This window comes from Camellia sinensis, chromosome 13 (genome assembly GCF_055761805.1).
Source record: "Camellia sinensis isolate YWXY chromosome 13, ASM5576180v1, whole genome shotgun sequence".
Classification (NCBI taxonomy): domain Eukaryota; kingdom Viridiplantae; phylum Streptophyta; class Magnoliopsida; order Ericales; family Theaceae; genus Camellia; species Camellia sinensis.
The window spans coordinates 82,717,513-82,725,448 of NC_138973.1; positions in this window are offsets into that span (position 1 = coordinate 82,717,513).

Sequence of the window (7,936 nt, forward strand, 5' to 3'; positions counted from 1 at the left end):
CAAGATGTACACAAACACTTTGATTTTCTGGAGGGTTCAAATATATTTTATTTAAATTATGAGGACTAGGGCTTAATTTTATGATTTGAAAAGTTTGTTTCAGTATAGAATTTAATAAATTACTAAAATATTATAATGAATCATCAATACTTCTCACTAAAATATGAACACTTCAAAAATACGAGATTTCACAGCCACTGTCGCAACTACAGCCCCTGGTAATGGAAGAAGGCTGGTCAATGACCACAAGGAAGCAACGTCCTCTACCGGAGTGCGTGTTAGGCAGCATGGCGGAAGAACAAAATGACGATTAGGATTCTTTTGCAAGAGCCTCGAAGATTAGGTTGCTAGGGTAAGTTGAGGGATACAAAATCAGTTTAGATAGGAATACACTAATTTAGGGATACAAAATCAAATGCAAATACACTAATTTAGGAATACAAAATCAATTTGAAAAAAGTTATCCAAGAAGCATCACAGGTTATTTAAAATTGAATGGTTTAAAGATAGTGATGCTTTTCATATTCTTTTAATAATATGGAAATTTTAAAAGTAATTTAAATTCACTATTTTTATTCGGAATTTAAATATAAACATTTCATTACTTATTGTATATGAAATTGTTTTTCAAACTTTCGGGATTGATTGTTCTTTTAAGAATATATTACCATTTGTATAGAAAATCTTTCATAAAAATTATGAATATTTATTTTGCATAATTACTATTTTATTTTCCCCATATGAGTAGATCAACTTTTTCTTAATTGTCCAATCAAATCCAAAATTTGAATTTATATTGCAAATTATTAAATTTTGATTTCACCTTTACTAAAATCTTGCAATATGTCCAAATTTCTTCACACAACATTGTAACTCTTTCCAAATTTTAAAAATACCAGACTACGTTTAGGCACATGTACACATATTTGTTGAACTATTTATGCCTTTCAAAACTTTTTTTCTTTTATTTTCTTTCATTGTGACAGAATAGTTTTATTACAAAGAAGAAGAAAAAATGGTGCACTTGTCTATCCCTATGACTATCCTTGAGCATACCCAAAAAAATTTAAAAGGCAAATTATACTAGTGGTACTTATGTTTTGGTCATTGGCCCTGTTTGGTAGAGCTGTGAGAAAGTGCTTATAGTTTATGCTTAAACAGCTTATAGCTTATAACTATAAATATAAGCTGATTTCTGACTTATAAATTAAGCATCTCCTGTCCCACTCAAAGAATAAGCTGATTTCTGACTTCCAAAAAGCTATAAGCTATAAGTTAAACCAAACACATCAAAATAGCTTAAATTAAGCTGAAAGCTGAAATAAGCAGCTTTTAAGCTGCACCAAACAGGGCCATTGTATCATTTTCATCTATTTAATTTTAATTGATTCAATTTTGATTATAAATTTATAATTTTACATCAATTTGGTCCAATTAATTACAATTTTTAGTTTTTTTTTTATATAGAAAATACGCACATAAACGATATGTGTTATGTTCTTATAGACAAAATTATAAATTTGTTTAACTCAGTGAGTTAACCTCAATTAACTTAGTGACCATTTTTCTTTAAAAATGATAATCGGTATTATCAATTATATCAAATTGACACATAATCTAAAATTAAGGGTTAAAATCGAATTAATTGAGATTACATTGACCAAAATGACTTAAAAAGTAAAATATAAGGAATATCGATGTAATTTACCCTAATATAGCCATCTATCCATCTATATACTATTATAACTAGCATATTACCTGTGCTATGCACGCGTACAATAACTAATCAAAAATTAGTTTCTAAATTAAAATAATAATATAAAATTTATTTAAAATATTAAGTAAAAATAATTTATAATCAATTAAATTTAATTTATTTTTATCAAAGTTACATATAAAATAAGATTTTTATTCTGATGCCATTAATTGTGTGTTATAAGTTTTTAATAAAAAAATTTCATGTCATAATTTAATTAGTAAAAATTAAAGGATTAATTACAAAAACTATATTTACGATAAAATATAAATACACTTTGTTTTATAAATTTTGTAATTTTAATTTAGCATATGATAGTAGTAAATTACATTTGTTAATATATTAATTTTTTCTTATTTTGTAAAGCCTAAAAATTTGTCTACTCAAAATTGTAAATTATCTTATGTCATAACTTTTTCGTAAAAATGGATTAAGATTGACTTGTGGTAATTGACTAAATATTAGGAGTGAGTTAGAAGGTAGTCGACTCAATATTTATGTCAATATGACATTCACCTAATCATTGAAAATTATCTTGATCATTCAAAAATGTCTTTATCGGTACGTGACTAATATGAGCTAATTTGGAAATTCCAATATTAGATTAAATATTAAAAATGTCTAGAAAATCTAGTTCGTGTCTATTTTTTTCAACAATTCTTGGTTCAAGCCTATAATAAATCATATTTTAATAATTCAATATCATTAAAAAAATAATAATAATCTTAATGTTTATGGTGCTTTTTATCAATCAATAAAAAATATTTATAAATATTAAGATAATTACATTTGAAAAAATTCTAACATAAAAATTTTATTTTAAAACTTTAAGATTAACCCATTTTCTTTAACTCTATCACTAATCTTTGAGGTCTCAACTAAAATGTCGATACATATAAAACTATTAAACATCAAGAGAAAAAAATCTATGAAAGACGATTCCTATATTTTAGTGGTACAAAAATTTAAATTTTAAAATTGATTAGTTAACTTATTTTTTTTAAATTTCTAAATTTAAAATTTTCAATGGATTAATTAACTTTCCTTTTGAGATGTGCAAATGAAGGAATAATAAGATTATTTTTTAAATGACTCAATAATAGCTAGTTGATAGAAGTTTTTTTAATTATTTGAAAAATAAGAAATCTAGAAAAATAGTATGAGGGTTTTGAGTTTCACCATACTATGTTCATTAAAAATCTCATTTTCCTTAATATATATATATATATAGGTTTGCAAAACGTTATCATCTTAAGGTTGAAAGTTGCAATTCTTTTTTCTCATTTTTTTTTTGTTTTTGTTTAATTTTTGTTAATATGTGTTACAATATGATTGGTTTATAAATTAATTTTATATTATTAAAATAAAATTTTAAATTTAAATTCTTCCTTAAATTATATTACTATAATTGGAATGAGATCAATATTCATTCCTTAATTTATGCATATTATATTGAATTATAACATAAAATTTTAAATTTAAATTCTTCTTTAAATTATGTTATTACAATTAGAATGAGATTATAATTCACATATGTCATAATGATATGTCCTAATATTATTAGTCTAAAGATAATATGTCATTAAATACACGTGTTCAAATTATTAATCGTTATTAAAAGCTTATATATGTATATATTGGTTTTAAATTTTACAAATTTTTTTATGTCCTTTTAAATTACAAGAACTTGAACAATAAATTTTTTTTAATACAATTTTTTTAACAAAAAGACAAAAACATTAAGAACATGAATGATTTTTTTAACATTGCCAAATATGATGGATTCTATTAAAAAAAAAATCATTTTGATTGTCAATTAAACAAGTTAAAATAAAAAATAATATTTTTTTTAGCTTAAATAGTAAGAAGTGAGTTTTGCTAAAATTAAAAAGAAATAAACATTATATTCCGGTAAAAGTGATGGTTCGGGAAATTTATTTTTTTATATAATAAAAAAATTACATGTGATAATTTATTCTTCTAACAATGCTACAAGCTCATACTTTCGCCTACAATGGCGCTGTTTGGGATTCCGAAAATTAGGCTATTATAGCCTCATTTGATTTTTTAGCCCAAAAGCAACACTGTGCATGGATTTTCAAAAAAAAAAAAAAAAGAAAAAAGAAAATAGGCTGCTGCCGGACAGTGTTGCAGCAAGGGCGAAATTACCATTTTGCCCCTTTATATCAATTTTAAAAAATAAAAAGTTAGGGATAAATCTGTCATTTTAAATTTAAACATCATTTCAACACACTTTTCAATACAATAACTCAACTAAAAAATCATCTCATCTTCCCAAACACAAAAACTAAAATAGCTACTAAAATAGCCAAAAAGCCAAATAGCCTACTAAAATAGCCACTTTCCAAACGAGGCCAATGATGTGGCAAAGGAGTTGAGTCCTATATCATTAAATTTAGAGCAAATTAAGAGATGACACTTACGATACCACATCATTGTGGGTATTTTTGTAAGTGTCAAACATTTTTTTTTATTATTCATCTAGACTTTTTTAGCACTTGTGAAACATGGTGGATTCCGGTTTTTTTTTTTTTTTTTTTTTTTTTTTTTTTTTTTTTTTTTTAATCTCAATTGTCAATTAAACAAACTAAAATGAAAAATGAATTTTTTTTTTACTCAAATTGCTAAAAAGTAACTTTTGCCAAAACAAAATAGAAATAAATGTTATTTTTCTGTTAAAAGTAATGATTCGTGAAATATCTTTTTTATATTAAAAAAATGAGGGCTATATGTGATAATTTATTGGTCATCTAGAATTATTTTTAGATCAAATGAGAATACCATTCTAAATTTTCTTCTCACCTTTTTTCTTATCCAGATACTTTTATTTTGTAAGAAATTTAATTTTATTATATTTAAATTATTTTATACCATTATAAAATGTCATTTTTTTAATATCAACTTATTTAATAATCCCTTTCTAAAAGGAATATTTTTTAAACATAATAAAAAAATTCTATTGAAAAAACTAAAGCATATTCATTTTGCTTTTGTTCATTAATATTAAACTTTTAATTAATCTTATTTATTATTAAAAAATAAATTAGCAAATAATTTTATATATTTATATATACAATTTTGTTTTGATTGCTTACTATTTATTATATCGTTTATGTTTCTTAATTACCTAACATAAATAATAAATACTTTATTTTCTCCACTAATCATATTATCATAAAATATCACGTGACGGTATTCTCAGACTACCGAATAATCAACCCCACCCAACCCGGACCCCAGTTCAAACCCCCCAAACAAGTTTTTTGTTCTTGTTTTGTAGTGATTTATTTCAAATGGCCTCGTTTGTGAACAAGCTATTTTAGTAATTTTTTGACTTTTTACGAAAAGATGTGCAGAAAAGTAGAGAGGTGATGTGACTAGTTTTAGTTGGCTTTTTTACTTTTTGGCTAAAAATTGTTGGAGAGGTAATGCCCAAACCATTTTGGTTTTGATTTTAAGAGATCATATAGTTCTGCTGTAGCTTATGATGACAAGCAAGGGTTGAATGATACGGAATCTATTACGATCTCACGTCAAAACAAAATATAATTAGCCTTGTTAGTATAAATTATCTGAGGGGTAAATTACCAATAGACTTTACTTTCGGAATTTATTACCCATTAAATTTTATTGATAAATTTATCAAGTGATAAATTTATCAATTTCTCTTATTTTTATAAATAAATTTACAGTAATAAACTTATCAGTCAAAGTATGTAAATAAATAAGTCTAATTAATGAGACTGGTTAGTAAGTGCTTATTTGAAATTCACTAACAATTTTTTGGTTTTTAAAGGTAAATCCTATATAAGAGATCTGTATCATTTAATATCAAAGCATGGGGACATCACCAAAATTTCGAAAATCTTGTGATGAAAATCTTAAAAAACAATATAATATATCTAGGAGGTGATGGGAGACATGGCCAATATTTTGAAATTCTTATTGTCCATTACAAAAATACTATGTATCATGAAAATTTATTTCAAATTTTATTCTAAAAATGAATGTATTTTGTAAATTTAATATTTTTGCTCTGAAAATAAATGTATGTGTAAATTTACAATTAAAGAAACCTCTGAATAAATGTATGGTGTAAATTTATGAGTGCGTATCATATACACTTATTATGTATTTTTATAGTGTATGTTATATATTTTTATAATAAAATATTACGTAATTTTTTAGTAGAAATACGATAATTTGTGATTCGGAAATAAAATTACGCATTTTGTGATAATATTACATATTTTTTTATCCAAACATCTTTTAACCAAAACATTTATAACATTATCACAAACACGTAACATTACTACAAAACACGTAACTTCATTTATAAATCATAAATTGCCTTAACTCTACTAGAAAAAAATAAATAAATTTTAGCACAAATACATAATATATACTACAAAAATAATAATGTATATGATACCCCACCTTTTAAGCTGCGTGTAGCATAGCATTACCTTTTTTTTTTGATCCATCCATTGCCTACCCTCTCTGGGTCGTCTGTCTTGTGCCTTAATTCCATCACCTTCATATTCAAACCGATTGATATCAACAAAACACAAATAAATTGTAATTATTCAATATCTTTCTTCTATGTATCAACATATTTGTATGTACAAACATCATCATAAAAGAAATAGAAACTAATGGAGGTTTTGATTAAGGAAAGTGGATAACCTTGAGGGTAAATTCAACTGGTGACTACAAATATTTATAATTTAATATGTAGAGATGTGTGCCTTAGAAAAGTTTCTCACCATTAAAAAAAAGAAGAAATTATTGGATGCTTGGAACTATATTTGCAAAAGAATTTACCAAAAAAAACTGTAACCGAGAATTACTTTAATATATATATATATATATATATTTTGGGAGATGAATAGAAATAAATCTAATCGGCAAACAGAATACATCCAAGCCCATCTTTGATGGGCTAGATTTAGCCAAGACCTATTGGACTCAAACAAGTCATTGTCGAGTAGATACAAATGGGATGAAAAACATGCCGAGTTAAGGATACCTAGACCGTGTGTTTGAGCCGAGTATATTAGATAAGTCGGCATGACCCCTTTAGGTGGGCCTAGAATGTCCTCTTCTGAAAAGTATAATAGGAAGATGGGCCTTGACATAATGATGATAAAGGGCTAAGCTTTAGGAGAAAATATCAAGGTAGCAAAGGCTCTTCTTTCTAAAGAAACTACCTTGCTCGTTGGAGTGCTAATTCAGGCACCACCGACCAGATTTTTTCTTTTGTTTCAGGTGACATCTTAAGGATCTTTCAAGAGTTTGTTTGGATTAAAGGAGTATTTCAAAAGCACTCCCCACATATGTATATATAAATATATATCTTTTAAATAATCGTTTGGATAGTTGAACACATTATTAGGATCACCACATTGTGTTTAATTTACACATTGAATAAATACAAATCGGTTTAATAAGACTGTGTCTTATTGATGCAATTGGACTGTAAAGAATATTATCAACAAAATTAAACAAGCGATGTAACCAAATGTTTATTTTTTATTTTAATTTTTTTAACTTTAAATTATAATAAGTATATTATATAGGGTAGCTAGGGTTTATACTTTATACAATTAAGTCCTTTTCCTTCACATGTTCTATTGATTCTTGAAGTGGATGTGATTTAGGTAGATTTCCCCCACATTCTCTCTCTCGCTCTCTCTCTCATTCTCATGAATTGTTTTGTAATAGATTAGTTGCCCTTGGGAATTTTGCTGTATTATGAACTTGTATAATAATGACTTGTCCTTGTTGTATGCTCTTTATTTGCACTAATGAATGTTATCTTGACAAAAGTAGGAACAAAAAAAAAACAAAAAAAAACCCCAATCCACCTTCCCCTTTTTTTTAAGTAAGTTTTATTTTCTTTGTTTTGTAGTGATTAATTTCAAATTGAGAGATAATCATATGCCAACCCATTTTGGTTTCATATGAGTTTATGTAATTCTACTGGAGTGGAGCTGAGGATAACAGGTAAGGGTTCAATTATGCGGAATCTATTATGGTTTCACATACGAACAAAATATAATTAGCCTTAGTAATATAAATCATCTGGGATCCCTCTTCTTGTAAACTGACTTTCAAAAGTGAATTCTATTTTAAGAGATTTGTATCATTTAGTATCAA